Source organism: Bison bison, unplaced genomic scaffold (genome assembly GCF_000754665.1).
Source record: "Bison bison bison isolate TAMUID 2011002044 unplaced genomic scaffold, Bison_UMD1.0 scf7180017864038, whole genome shotgun sequence".
In the NCBI taxonomy this organism is placed as follows: Eukaryota; Metazoa; Chordata; class Mammalia; order Artiodactyla; family Bovidae; genus Bison; species Bison bison.
In genome coordinates, this window is record NW_011494610.1 from 3,945,493 (window position 1) to 3,961,104 (window position 15,612).

The window sequence follows — 15,612 nt, forward strand, 5'->3', positions numbered from 1 at the left end:
CTGCGCGTCGCCGCCGCCCTGCGAGTCGGGGCACGCTGACGGCCCCGGGCGGGCTGTGTTTACCCCCGCGGTGCCCCCCAGTGCCGAGGGCCGAGGTCTGAGCGGGCGTCTCTTGGGCACTCCCAGGCCGGCGTCTGTGACGGGCAGGGGACGCGCGGGGAGGGGCCCCTGGGCGGGGAGGGGAGGCCCCGTTTGGAGGGTCCCTGGCCTGGGCCGGTTTCAGGGTCTCCGAAGACCCCGAGCGTCACCCCCCACCGTGGGCTCAGCTCGCGCGGTGCCCCCGGGGACAAGCCTGACAGGGGGGTGGGGGCAGTGTCCCCCGGAGGGAGGAGACAGGAAAGTGATAAGAGTCTCTGTCAGATTTGGTGAGCGCTGACTATCTGTTGGGCGCCGGGCCAAGAGCTCGACCGCAGGGTGTTTTTAACTCACAGTCAGGAGCTGGGTGGCCTCCTCAGAGGCCCTGTCACCGCAGCGCCCGGAGGTGCCCCCTTCTCCGGTCACTGTGACATCACCCCGCCTTCCCAGTGCTCGTCGGAACGGACGGTGCCAGGCTCCCCCCTCCCTAGAAAGCAAGATCCCCAGGGCTAAGACTTGCTGAGTTCACAGCTGTTCTCCCACGTCCCGATCAGCCTAAGTGAAGTCCCTCAGTCGTGTCCGACTCTTTGAGACCCCATGGACTATGCAGTCCATGGAATTCTCCAGGCCAGGATACTGGAGTGGGTAGCTTTCCCCTTCTCCAAGGGGATCTTCCCAAAGGGCTCAAGTAAATGCTTATGGAGTGAATTAAGTCTCAAATGAATTTATTACCTCAGCTGGAACTCGACCGGTCTAGCCGACTACAAAGTACACAGTAATTGCTCACATAAATTCCACACCGCGTCACCCGCCAAATGGGAGCTAAGAGTGTTCAAGAGGTGGTGGAAGGACCCGAGAGGTACCCAGGGGGAACAGGGAGGGGAGGTAAGACCTCATTCTGTAAGGTCTTTTGGAGGCTCCATCCTTGTTCTCTGAAGGTTTAAGCCCTGGATTGTCCCGGTGCTAGGAAAAGTCAGTCACCCCAGGAGTGTTTCCTGGGCGCTCCCACCCAGGGCGGCCACGATCCCCCGCCAGACCCACGCCCCTTTTCTGTGTCTTTGTATATACCACCTCCCAGGAAAGAAAAGCGCGCTTCCTTGGCAGGGGGAGATTGCAGTCTGCAATTCACATTCTGCTGAATTCTGGCAAAACTTACTGGGTTTGCCTTCTTGTAGCTTACACAATTCAGATTTTCAGTCCAGGAGATTAAGGTGCCCTGTGTTGAGATCGGCTGGATCTCAGATTTAAGGGACACACCCTTCCAAGCTCTGCCTGTGTCCCAAACCTCCAAGCAGGATGAGGTGGCTGGTTCCTGCCCCTGTCGGGAGCTCCCCTAGTGGCCAGCACAAGATGGATGATGGACAGGTTATTCATTTGCTCAGGGAACACATTTGTTAAGCACCAACCTGACCCAGGTTGCTGTAGGGAAAGAGCAGGGAACGTGACTGTCATATTTTCTCTCATTCTGTGATTGTCTTTTCACTTTCTTGATGGTATCCTTTGATACACAAAATATTTTTACTCTTGATGAAGTCTTACCTACTTTTTTCTTTGTGCTTTAGGGGTCATTATTTCCTCATTTTTAAAATAACTTTGTCGTTTTCCACTGTGTGGCTAGATCATAATTCATTTAACTAGTTGTTTATTGATGGACACTTGGGTCATTTCCTATCTTTGAATGTTATAGACATTTTGCTCAATGTCATTTTGGCACGTGAAGGTAGGTCTATTGAACTCACTCTGAAGTGGGATTGCTTTGACAAATGTTAACTGCTTAGCCATTTTGGTAGATATGGATAAACCCATTGGTAGGTAGGTAAGCAGATATTGCCATTGGAATCATATAACTATAGTCCCACTAGCTGTGTTTAAGCATGCCTGTTTCCCACAGTCTTGCCAAGAGAGGGTGGCTAATTAAGTTAAGATTAAAATTTCAGTCCTTCAATTATACTTAGCACATTTCAAGTGCTCAATAGTTACACGTGGCTGGAGGCTAATGAATTAGTGCAGATATAGAACATTTCCACCTTTGCAGAAAGTTCTATTGGGCAAATTTTAGTAAAGAATTGTACAGTGACCTTGACCTTACATTTTAATAGGATCCTTGGGCTGTTTGTGGGAGGTGGGCTCAGAGACTGAGGAAAATCAGGAGACCAGAGAGGAGGTGACTGCTATAGTCCCAAGTAGGAGAAGTTGGAAGGTCAGACTAGAGTGACTGTGGAGGTGGGTTCTGGATGCATTTTGAAGGTGGAGTGGCCAGGACTTGCTGGTTGATGTCATGGGGGGTGAGGGAGAGAGGTCAAGGATGACTCTCAGGTGTCTAGCCTGAGCCACTGGAAGGATGGAGGTGCCATTGACTGAGCTGGGGAAGAACGAGGTGGGAGCAGGTTTGGGGAGGAGGAGCCCAGGAGTTATGTTCTGGGCATGCTGCATGTGAGATGCAGGTTGGACATCCCAAGTAGCGATATCCAGTGGCATCAAGTAGTTATTTCTGACCTAGAGAATGACACATGATTTTGATCATCAAGTTAAAGCAAAGCCAGAAATGAGGGAAGACACAGAATTACATGCCTAAGATGGGGATGAAGGCCAGGGGCAGTGACGGGCAGTAGAAGAAGCCTGGTCTTTGAAGCTTGGAGTCTCACGGCTGTGTTTCTGAGCCTCTGTGGGTCCATTTTCCTTCCTCGAAATGGAAAGAATAGCACTTGATAGCTTTGTTGTAAGGTTCACAGTGAGCGCTGTGAGAGGGGGGTGGTTCTTGGCAGAAATGTTTGTTGCATGTGATTATGAGGGTGTGGAGTGAGATCCACACGCTCTCCTGGCTCTCAAGGCCCTGCTGACTCTCGATGGTCATCCCCCTGCTGGGCGATTTACAGACACCAATAAAAGCAAATAGAACCCTTTCTGGGAGATTCCTGGGGTGGAGAAGGCGATGGCACCCCACTCCAGTACTCTTGCCTGGAAAACCCCATGGATAGAGGAGCCTGGTGGGCTGCAGTCCATGGGGTCGCAAAGAGCCGGACTCAACTGAGCGACTTCACTTTCACTTTTCACTTTCATGCATTGGAGAAGGAAATGGCAACCCACTCCAGTGTTCTTGCCTGGAGAATCCCAGGGACGGGGGAGCCTGGTGGGCTGCCGTCTCTGGGGTCGCACAGAGTCGGACATGACTGAAGTGACTTAGTAGCAGCAGCAGCAACCTCTGTGGGGCCCAGTTCCTAGGCATAATCATGCCTCGCTTCGCTGGGAACAAGTGGGAATAACAGATGAAAACTATGTTTAAAAACTAGAGTAAAGCATCGATGATTAAAAAAAGAAAAAAACCCTTTTAAAATAATAATTTCTAAAAAATAATTTAAAATTTACAGAAAAGTTGCAAAAACAGTACAATAAATTTCTGTATATCACCTTCATTCATATCCCTCAATTGTCAACATTTTACTGCATTTATCATTTTTTCTCTCTCTGTAATTTTTCTGAACCATTTGAGAGTCAGTTACATAAAAAAGATACAGTGTTCTTTTACTGCTAATTACTTCAGTGTGCATCTCCTAAGAACAAGGACATTCTCTTACAGGACTTACATTCTCTCTTGTCCTATTGTTTCCAAAATCAGGACCTTCAATGTTGATACAGTCTTATAGCACCATTCTTATTGTTCATATTCAAATTCCACTAATCATCCCAATACCTGAAATCCTTACTCTTTTTTTTTTAATTTACTTTGAATGGGAGGATAATTGCTTTACAATGTTGTGTTGGTTTCTGCTGTACAACATCGTGAACCAGTCATGAGTATACCCACATCTCCTCCCTTTTGAAACTCCCTCCCTCCCTCCCCCGCCATCCCACCCCTGTAGGTTGTCACAGAGCCCAGAGAGTTGAGCTCCCTGTACAGCAACTTCCTACTAGTTATCTATCTGAAATCCTTTTTCTTACACTAGTGATTACCAAGGTCATGGACCTCCTCCAAAGAGATAAAACGTGCACCTGTCCAAAGAGAAGAAAATCAATGGCAGCCGTGACTCTGCTGAAAGAATCTGTGCTCATACACCCTGCTTGCAGGCTCTGTACACTGAGAGCTGCGGCTGCTGCTACTGTTGCTAAGTGGCCTCAGTCATGGCCCACTCTGTGCTACCCCATAGACGGCAGCCCACCAGGCTCCCCCGTCCCTGGGATTCTCCAGGCAAGAACACTGGGAGTGGGTTGCCATTTCCTTCTCCAATGCATGAAAGTGAAAAGTGAAAGTGAAGTTGCTCAGTCGTGTCAGACTCTAGCGACCCCATGGACTGCAGCCTACGAGGCTCCTCCGTCCATGGGGTTTTCCAGGCAAGAGCACTGCAGTGGGGTGCCATTGCCTTCTCCGAATTGAGAGCAGTGCTTCTCAACCAGGATGATTTTGCCCCGCAGGGGACATTTGTAATGCCTTGAAGCACTGTGGCTGTCATACCTGGGGGTGGTGATATGCTGCTGGCATCTCTTGAGTAGAGGCTCGGAATGCTGCCAAACCCTGCCAGGCACAGAACCGAGAATTCTCTGGCCCAAAATGTCAGTAGGGCTAAGGTTGAGAGACTGTGACTTGTGGGTAAACTGGGGAGAGACGCCTCCCTCAGTTGTAATCGGAGCACCCCCAGATCTACAATTCACCCCAGCAATTCCCTCTCCCCAGCTACCCTGGAAAACGCTGCTCCTATAGGCATAGGAAGGGTCAGCCAAGTCTGTTTGCGATGGCTTCAGATTGGAACCAGCCCCCACGGCCCATTAGGAGGAGACCGATAAACTGTGGTCACGTGGTGCTCACAGCTCTTGCCTGGCCCTGTTTGCGTGCTCGATAAGTCACTTCAGTCGTGTCCGACTCTGTGCGGCCCCATGGACTATAGCCCACCAGGCTCCTCGCTCCATGGGATTCTCCAGGCAAGGATACTGGAGTGGGTTGCCATGCCCTCCTCCAGGGGATTTTCCCAACCCAGGGATCTAACCCGTGTCTCTTACATCTCCTGCACTGGCAGAGAGTTTCTTTACCACTAGCGCCACCTGAAAAGCCCTTGGTTCTGTTTACTTCTCTGTAAAATGGGGTTGGGGAGATGGGCTTGGAAAATGAAAGTTGCTCAGTCATGTTTAACTCTTTGTGATCTCATGGACTGTAGCCCACCAGGCCCCTCTGTCCATGAAATTCTCCAGGCAAGAGTACTGCAGTGGGTAGCCGTTCCCTTCTCCAGGGGTTCTTCCCAACCCAGGGGTGGAACCCAGGTCTCCTGCACTGCAGGCAGATTCTTTACCAGCTGAGCTACCAGGGAAGCTTCCTGGGCGTGGAAGGATGCCAGGAATCCTGGGCCCAGCTGCTGCTTTGTGACTATGGGCATCACTCTCTGACTCATGCATGATTGACATATTGGGATTATTCGTGGACATGTCTCCAAGCTTTTATTGACAGGAGGCTGCCCTGGAATGTCTCCCCACTGGAATGGAGGGCAGGGCCTCTGCTGAGTCACCTCTGGCCATGGGAGGCTGGCTCTGGGTATGGCTCATTTTAAAAGCAGCTGCCATTTCTTTTCTTTCTTTCAAAACATTCATCCTTTTGTTTGCTGGTTTAGACCCTTCGTACAGTACAAGTGGTTACTGGGCACTTGAAATGTGGTAGTCTGAATTGAGATATGCTGCAAGCAGAAAATACACGTGGCAGCAGCTGCTGTTTTCTTAGTGCCGAGTACAGACCAGGTTCAACACTAAGCCTACACTGTGACTCTCACAAAACTTCCGCATGGGATTAACACACTCATTTTCCTGTCTCCATTTTTTAAATGGGGGAACAGGCTCAGAGAGGTCATGCCACACAGCAGGGAAAGGCAAAATTGGGATTCAGACAAGAGGAGTAAGATTCCAAAGTTTGTGTTATTTCCAGTCTGCTGCACCTTCTCCCGGAGAAGGCAATGGCACCCCACTCCAGTACTCTTGCCTGGAAAATCCCATGGATGGAGGAGCCTGGTGGGCTGCAGTCCATGGGGTCGAGAAGAGTCGGACATGACTGAGCGACTTCACTTTCACTTTTCACTTTCATGCATTGGAGAAGGAAATGGCAACCCCACTCCAGTGTTCTTGCCTGGAGAATCCCAGGAATGGGGGAGCCTGGTGGGCTGCCGTCTATGGGGTCGCACAGAGTTGGACACGACTTAAACGACTTAGCAGCAGCAGCACCTTCTCCACACATGGTAGGCGCTCAGAAAATGTACGAGTGGCAGAGAAAGGACAATATATTCATTGGAAATAGAGCCCTGAGTTTTAGAATAAAACACGATGGCTGCCTAGCTATGTTAGCTAATGACTGCTGTTCGTGGACTCCCTTGTAGCAGTATAGGACATGTGACTGGTTTCAGCCAATAGGATGAGAATGAAAGTGGCACAAAACACCCTGGTTTGTGCCCTTAAAGAGGTTGGCTTTTATTGCCTTTTCTCTACTACCTACGAGCGGTAATGTAGATGTGATGGCAGTGCTAGGGCAGCCATCTTGGACCGTGAGATGGAAACTTCGGGAAAGAGTCTGGGCCTCTAAAACCACAAAGCCATCATCCAGCTCTGAACAGCTTTTGTTCAGATTGATGTGAGAGAGGAAAATAAACTATTTTCTTGTCTAGGAGACATTTGTTATTTGAGACATTCTTACAGCTTCGAGCCTGTATCTCACCAATGCATTTGTTAAATGAACAGATGGATGATTGAATGACAGGAGGAGTCAGATCTAGGCCCACAGACATATAAGAGTGCACAAAGATGGTGTTCGAGCCTAGGTGGAAGCCAGTGGAGCCAGTTTCAAACCTGGCCCTTGTGCTAGCTTGCTGTGTGCCCCTGGATAACCCATGTGCCTTCTCTGGGCCCCACATTCCTGGGTTGTAAACCAGACTCTTAGGTTCCCGGCTTTGCATGGAATCTATGCAGTTTAAGTGTTCATGCTGCTGCTAAGTTGCTTCAGTCGTGTCCAACTCTGTGCGACCCCATAGACAGCACCCACCAGGCTCCCCCATCCCTGGGATTCTCCAAGCAAGAATACTGGAGTGGGTTGCCATTTCCTTCTCCAATGCATGAAAGTGAAAAGTGAAAGTGAAGTTGCTCAGTCGTGTCTGACTCTTAGCGATCCCATGGACTGCAGCCTACCAGGGGTTTCCATCCATGGGATTTTCCAGGCAAGAATACTGGAGTGGGTTGCCATTGCCTTCTCCGTAAAAGTGTTCATCAGTTCAGTTCAGTTCAGTTGCTCAGTCGTGTCCGACTCTTTGCGACCCCATGAATCGCAGCACGCCAGGCCTCTGTGGAATTCCATTTTTCAGGAATCTATTCCCAGAGAAATTCTCATCTGACAGCCCATAAACACAGGTGTAAGGATGTGGCTTCAGACTGATTATGGAGCAAAAGTTTGTCCTTAAAGGTGATTAAATAAACTCTGACAGGTTCCTGCTGGGGAGTTCTGGACAGCTGATTGTGGCCATGATGACTTCTCTTATGACACCTGCTGGCACAAAATGATACTGCAACTCAGCTCAGTGCAGATTTGGGAATTTCCAGAAGAGGTTCAGCGTGACGGTCATTTGGGAAGCCACAGAGCAAGGGGTGATTTAGAAGGAAGGCCAAGACAAGGAGGTTGGCCTTGCTGGGGAGGTTGAGAATACAGACCTGGTTCGAATTCCAGCTTCACTATCTACTACCTGAGTGAGCTTGGTATCTTCTCTGAGCTTAGTTTCCTCTTCAATAAAGTGAGAATCCTACGGCCCTCATCTTTACTGATCACTCATTATTTACTGAACCAACATTAAGCGACTATGCTGAATCTCACTTAGGCAATAAAGATATGCCAGGACCTGGATCCTGCCCTCATGCAGTCTTGTTGGGGGAAGACTATAAAAAAAAGCCCCACAAAAACCACACATACAGGATCCTTTCAGGTACAGATGACACTATAAGGGAAAATAAGGCAGGAGATGGATCTGTGGGTGGTGGCACCATTACAAATGAGGGGCTCCAGGGTGGGGGGGGCGTGTCTGAAGAAGACTGAGTGGAGGCTAGCGGGAAGGGCGTCTTGTGTACACGGAATTCATACAAAATGCCAGTGGGAGAGCCTGGTCCATCATGCGTGCTCAGTACATGGTGGATCACTGTCTTATGACACAAAGGAGTTAAAGGGGAGACTGGAATGCATATCCCAGGGTCTGAGGCCATCACAAAGAGTGAGAGAAGAGTCTGGGGGGCCTGACAGGTGGAGAGCTGACCCAGCTCTGGGTGGCCCTGGGCAGATCGCCGTCTGGGCCTCCACCGCCTCATCTGGAAAATGGGCCTGAAAATGTCCACCTTGTGAGATTGGGGTTGTCATGGGCTGAACTGTAAACCAACTGCTCCCCTCCTCTACGAGGCCCCGAGTCATATGTTGAAGTCTTGGCCCCCAGCATCTCAGAATGGGACTCTATTTGGAGATGAGGTCTTTAAAGAGATTATGAAGTTAAAACAAGGTCAACAGGGTGAGTCCTAATCCAATAGGACCTTGTAAGAAGAGGGGATTACGACACACGGATGCACAGAGGGAAGAAGATGGCCATCTGTGAGCCGAGAGAGGGCCTCAGGAGGAAACGGCCCCGAGGATGCCTTGCTCTCGACTTCCAGCCTCCAAAACTGTGGGAAAAGACGTTTCTGTGGTTTAAAAGGCCCGGTCTGTGGTGCTTTGTTCTGGCAGCCCTGGCAAGCGAACACAAGGTAATATATGAATACAGACAGGCACCCCGAGGCCCTTAACAGAAGCTGATTCCCTTGGCCCAGAGCCACGAGGAGCCTCTCAGCTGTGCCCGAGTCCTGACTGGTGAATCCTGGCATCTTGGTAGAAACCAGAGTCCGCCGTGGGATTGCTGTGGTTGCTCTGCAGCCTGGTCCACGTGGTGCCTGGGATGGGCCCTGCCTCCAGGACTCTGCTCAGTGGATTTCTGCCCTCCTATCTGGTTCATTAGTCAGTCGATCCACAGACTTAGCAGGTAGCACTGTGGCCATTCTGTGAAATGTGGCCTGGCTGTATTAGCGAGGGTCCAGTCTGGAAAATGGAGACCACTCTAAGGGGTTTCAAACAGAAGATGGGATATCAAAACAAGGAGTTGCTTATACAGATGATGGAAGAGCTGAGATACTAAACAGGCAGGAGGAGGCGTCCAGGGCTGAGCTACAGCTGGAGGGCAGAGAGACACAGGGACGGTGTGGTATCTCTAGATCCAAGAAGCCAGGGCTGGAGCCATGGTGGGAACTGCTGGGAGGAACTAGGACTGGGAAGGGAAGTCCTGCTGGGGAGGGACCGGTCCTCTTTGCCCTCAGATCCCTGTGCTGCCCTTCCCTGGTTCTGCTCTGAGTTGCAGAAGGGCTAACTTCTGCAGGCTGCACTTCCCGCGAACTTCTCATTGGCCGACAGGAGGTCCTGGGGGGAGATTGGCGATTTGAGGAAGGGAGAAGCCAGGGTATTTTTCACTGTGTCCTCACACCTTGGGCTGCGTCTCCAAGCTGAGTCTCCCCCACAGCTCCAGCTCCTATAGGACAGTCCTCTGTGTTTCCAGCTTTGCTGAGTGACCGCAGGCCCTGGACCACTGTCACATCACCTCCTCCTTGGTTCCTCCAGCTTAGAGATGGCAATGACCTTCCGCTGCTGTGAATTCTTTTCTTGTTGTTGTCTTTTTGGTGAACTGTTTATTTTTAAATGGCAACCTAATTCTAAGATAGGGATCTTCTCCAAAATACACTCTAAAATACCTTAATCTTCTCACAATATGCATGAAAATACTGCGAGTCTAGAACATTTACCCTGTCAAAATCTATAGAAAAATCAAAAGCAATCTTAACCAATGTAAGAAGAAGAAAAAAAAAACAAAACACCCAAGTTTGAAGAAAACCTCCCTCAAAAACTTCAGTAGCTTAGGCATTTAATTTATCTTTTCACCGAAAAGTTGGAAAAGAATGATCTAAATCACTCTTCTAAATAGGTCTTCCCTTCAGTGGCCTGGTTGAGAAAGTTACTCAGTTGTCAGTAGAGTCAAGGCTTCATCCAATACCCTGGGGTTCCGCCAAGGTCACTCTTCTGAGGCTTCAGTGAAAGGTTTGATTCCGATCAGGCGCCTGCAGAGGTCTGCCAAGAAGGCAGGTGCGCAAGCCAGGGCAAACCACGCCCTGGTCAGCAACTCCAATCAGTGGACCGTTGAAGATTCCACTCTCGGTGCTTCCAAATCTAGGTACGTTGAAGAGCTTCTTATGTGAACTGTCATTTAATGTTTCAATAAGGTACTCACAGGCAGGTCCTGTCCTGGGGCATCCTCGCAGGAGACTGTATTATCCCTGTAGGGAGGGGGCCTGGGGTGGGGGGGCGGAGGGGGAGCTGTGAGTTCTAAACCACTTCCTGCTTGGCTTCTGGGCTCCTGCATCATCTTTGTAACCAGTTCCCTTTGGGAAAGGCTCTGCTTAAATGCTCAGTGGTTTCCCATCCTGATATGAAAGCAGGCTGGCAAGTGGCCCGCCCAGAAGCCTTTCCAGTGCCCTCCCCCTTCTTACAGATAAGAACCTGGCAGACCACATCGGGCGAGGCATCTGGGCTCCAGGGACCACAGGGTGGCCCTAGAGTCGGGTGAGCGTCTCTCTGCCCTAGTTCTGCCCTGTAAGCTCCATCAGGCCACGTGCCTTCCCTGAGGCCTCTGTCTCCTCACCTGTCACGTGAGGATCAGGGTGGAACCCACTGACACAGGGCATTTTGAGGATTTGACGAGATGTGATGTGGAAAGAGCTTAGCCACAACCTTAAAAACGAGGAGTAAAGAAGGAGACGTCCCCATCAGCAGTTAAAAGACGTGTAACCATCATAACAGGCCGTGGGGGTGCTGGTGCAAGGACCACAGGCCAAAGGGATGGGGGAGCTCGTGGGGATACAAGAGTACATCTCGTGGGGATACGAGAAATAAAGACACAAGGACAGTAGCCCCACAGCCCCGTGAGGAGAGGAGAAATTGTTCAGAAGATGGTGTTGGGCAAGTGGCCCCCAATAAAGCTGGATCTTTTTTTAAAACAAAACAATATTTATTTGGCTGTACCAGGCCTTAGTTGTGGCATGGGGATCTAGTTCCCTGACCAGGGATCGAACCCAGACTCCCTGCACCGAAAGTCCAGTCTCAGCCACTGGACCACCAGGCAAGTCCCTAAAACCAGATCTTCCATTCATACCGAAAACAAAGATGGTTCTAGATGGATTAAAGACAATATGAAGTGCAAAGTTAGAAAAATTAGAAGTTATATATACACAGTGGAATAGTATTCTGCATAAAGAGAAATTACATTTTGACACGTGCTACAATATGGATGGACCTTGAAGACAGGACACTAAGGGGAGTAAGCCTGTCATAAAAAAGGAAAATATTGTACCATTTCTCTGATGCCTGGAGTAGTCAATTTCATAGAGACAGAAAGCAAATTAGCGGTTTCCAGAGGCTGTTGGGAGGAGAATGGGAGGAGGGGTAGAGTTCAGTGGGGAGACGGTTTCTGTTTGGGATGAAAAAGCTCTGGATGTGGACAATGATAGTGGTTGCATGACATGATGGATGTACCCCTAAAATGACTAAAATGGTTAGTTCTATATTGTCTATATTTTACCAGAATAAAAAAGCATGATGTATAAAAGGCAAAAAAAAAAAACCCAATAAAATTTATCTTGATTATGTCTAAATGAAGGAATTCTGACCAAAGGACCCTATGGATGAGGTTAATAGATGTTGAGTGTGAACACATCACGGTGTCTAAAACTGCAGTGCTTGGCACGTGCACTTCTGGAAACAACGGCAGAGAAGACAGCAGTGGAAAAAGAGCAATGGACGTGAAGATCCATTTGCAGAAGAGGAAACGGCAAGTACGGGAGGAAAGCCCAGGCTCACAGGCAAGAGGAGACGCGAAGAGGAGCTGCCACTGTACACTGGTCAGAATTCAGGTTGGACGGCTCCCGGATTTTCGCCACTGAAAGGATCGAGGCTGGGGTAAGAAAAGTAGAAATCGTTGTGTCAGAAAATAAGGTCACGCTCCAAGAATAGTGGGGATGTGATAAAAAGACACAGGAGCCAGCTGAAGGGGCCGACAGAAGCCAAGCCAGGGCCCGTTTGAGCACCAAATCAAATAATAGTAATGATGGAAGACAATAAAAATGGAATAAAATAAAATCCAGGAGTCCATATTGACGTAAGTGAATAAATAAATAAACGGGGGTGAGGTGATTTTAAGATATGGCTGCCAGCTCTTCCGGCTTCCCTGCTGGCTCAGTGGGAAAGAATCTGCCTACAACGCAGGGGATGCAGGCAGGAGACCTGGGTGCGATCTCTGGTTTGGGAAGAGCTCTTTCTCCCCGGGAGAAAGAAAATGGCAACTCTTTCCTGTATTCTTGCCTGCAAAATCCCAATCCATGGGGTTGCAAAGAGTTGGGCGCAGCTGGGTGACTGAACAACAGCAGCGACAACAGCCAGGTCTTTGCCGCTCCTCAACGGGTGGGACCAAAGTCACCTCCTCCTGGTAGGGGCTGGACTCGATTCTAATAAGTCGAATATGGCAGAAGGGAAACTATCGGGAAACTCGGCAATATTAGGTTGCCCAAAAAGTGCCTTTGGAGCTTAAGTAAAAATAAAAGACACATTTTTCATTTTCACCACTTTTCATACTGAACAATGTATCCACCATTGTGGGATTCCTTGGTGGCTCAGATGGTAAAGCATCTGCCCGCAATTCAGGAGACCCAGGTTCTATCCCTGGGTCGGGAAGATCCCCTGGAGAAAGCAATGGCAACCCACTCCGGTACTCTTGCCTGGAAAATTCCATGGACGGAGGAGCCTGGTAGGCTGCAGTCCATGGTCTCAAAGAGTTAGACACGACTGAGCGACTTCACTTTCTTTCTTTCATTCACCATTGTGTTCCACTATCTTCTGCCACTTTTCCAGGCAACTTCATAATTCCATTGTCCCAAAACTTTTTGTTTTTTTGAGCAAAGAACTGTTCCAGGTGCCTTTTACAGTCTTCCAGGGAATTGAATTTTTTTTTTTTCCCATTAAGAGAATTTTGTAAAGACTGAAATAAATGGTAACCTGAAGGTGTAATGTCTGGTGAATACGGTGGATGAACGAGAACTTCCCAGCCAGGCTGTGACAGTTTCTGCTTGGGGGAGGACAACTTCCACGTCACGAGGACACTCAAGCAGCCCTAGCAATCGGCCCGTGTGCTGGGAGCCAAGGCCACCAAGGGCCACGTAAGAGAGGCATTTGGAAGCAGATCCCTCAGCACTGAGCTGTCCACTGTGCCACATAGGGCTGTTCAAGGCTTGAGTATAACTGGCCCAAATTGGAATGTGCTGTGTTAAATACACACTGAATTTCAAAGAAGCCTGAAAAAAAAAAAAAAGATGTCAAATATCTCATTAACAACTTTTTGTATTGGCAATATGTTGAAATGATAAGATTTTAGATATAGTGGGCTTGGTAAAATATATCACTAAAATCAATCATTAACCATGGGGTTTCCATATGGCTCTCATTCTGCTCTTCCTGCTGGACATCGATGCTCCAGCCCCAGCCGAACTTTCAAATAATTCTAGTCCCAGCCAACATGGTTTTTTTTTTTATTTTTTTTTTTAAGGTTTCTTTATTCATTTATCTTTGGCGGTGCTGGTCGTCACTGCTGCTGGTCTCCGGCCAGTTATGGTGAGTGGAGGCTACTCTTTGACATGGACAGAGCGCGGGCTCCAGGTGCTCAGGCTTCAGTGGCTGTGGCTCACGGGCTTACTCCCTCCGGGGCGTGTGGGATCTTCCCAGACCAGGGACCGAACCTGTGTCTCCTGCGTTGGCAGGCAGACTTATAACCACTGGACCACCAGGGAGGCCCCCAGGCAATGTCTTCAATCTTCTGAGAGATTCTAAGGAGAACCTTCGGGTCAAACAATGCTGAATTCCTGACTCCAAAAACCAGTGAGAAAATGAATGATTACTATTTTAAGCTGCTAAGTGTTGGGGTCATTATACACATAGCAAGAGACTGATTGGGGCAAGCATCATAATGGACGCTAAAGGTAGTGAAATTGTGAAAAACTGAGTGAACACTGCAGGAACAATAGGATATTGAAATAGTTTTAAAGTATCTCCCCATGAGATGCTTATTCATTACAAAGAGGAAATACAGTTCTCTGGCAGTGCTGAAACCTGGCCGACATCACTCGGCCAAGTGATCAATATTAGCATCACCAGTAAGGGCGCAAGTAGCTCCCAGGTCCTCCTGATGGGAAACACCGAAAGGGACCCACACCACTCGGGCGGCTCCTAATGAAGGTGCACAGCTTGAGCTCAACCACCAGGAGACTTTGGACCGAACCACAGGAGGGACGTTCTGTGAAATAACAGGCCTCTTCAAAAGCGTCAAGGTTATCAGTTTCTAGGAAAGACAGACCAAGGAACTGTTTCCCAGACACCAAAGAGATAGGGCAAGGAAATGCAGAGTAAGTTGCAAACACCAGGACACCCCACCCCTAAATACTTCAGCATTGACACCAGAAGCTGCTGCTGCTGCTGCTGCGGCGGCTAAATCGCTTCAGTCGTGTCCAACTCTGTGCTATCCCAGAGACGGCAGCCCATCGGGCTCCCCATCCCTGGGATTCTCCAGGCAGAACACTGGAGTGGGTTGCCATTTCCTTCTCCAATGCATAAAAGTGAAAAGTGAAAGTGAAGTCGCTCAGTTGTGTCCGACTCTTAGCGACCCCATGGACTGCAGCCCACCAGGCTCCTCCATCCATGGGATTTTCCAGGCAAGAGTACTGGAGTGGGGTGCCATTGCCTTCTCCGACACCAGAAGCTAAAGTTCCACAAATAAATGTTAGTCGCTCAGTCGTGTGTGACTCCTTGCGATCCCATGGACTGTAGCCCATCAGGCTCCTCTGTCCATGAAATTCTCCAAGCAAGAATACTGGAGTGGGGTTGCCATTTCCTTTTCTAGGGCTCCTGTAGGGGAAATCACAATTGGAGGCGTCAAGTCCAAGGGAGCTGCCCCTGACATGTTCATTATGAGAGTGTTCCTCTCCTTTGTAAAGCACTTCTGACCGCCAGATTGTTTCATTGTGAGCCATTCAGGGGCCATTGCTCTTCTGATCTTAACATATCTAATATGCACCCCAAAGATCTTTCCTTTGGGATATATGAAATATTTCTTGTCTATAAAACTGACATTCAATGAAAGGTACAGATGTTAGGTGTACTTTGGGTTATTTCTGAAACAAGGTTTTGCAGATGTAACCAAATTAAGAAGGGCTCATACTGGATGAGGGTGGGCCCTAAACCCACTGACTGGCATCTTTATAAGAGAAAGGAGGAGATGTGGATACAGACATGCCCAAGGGGAAGAAGGCCCCATCAAGAGGGAGACAGGGAAGGCGTGATGTGGCTCCGAGGCAAGTAGCACTAGAGACTGCACCGGCGTGGCTGGGGGTTTAGACTGCCGGCTGCCACAACCGTTTGAGAATAAA

At 49.1% G+C, this 15,612-nt stretch overlaps 1 protein-coding gene across 1 annotated transcript in view; it reads right to left on the reverse strand.

Annotated features, from left to right (window-relative positions):
* TMEM189 (transmembrane protein 189) overlaps positions 1-15,612 on the reverse strand; it is a 119,777-nt gene that overhangs the window by 26,298 nt on the left and 77,867 nt on the right. The gene's annotated exons all lie outside the window — the stretch shown is intronic.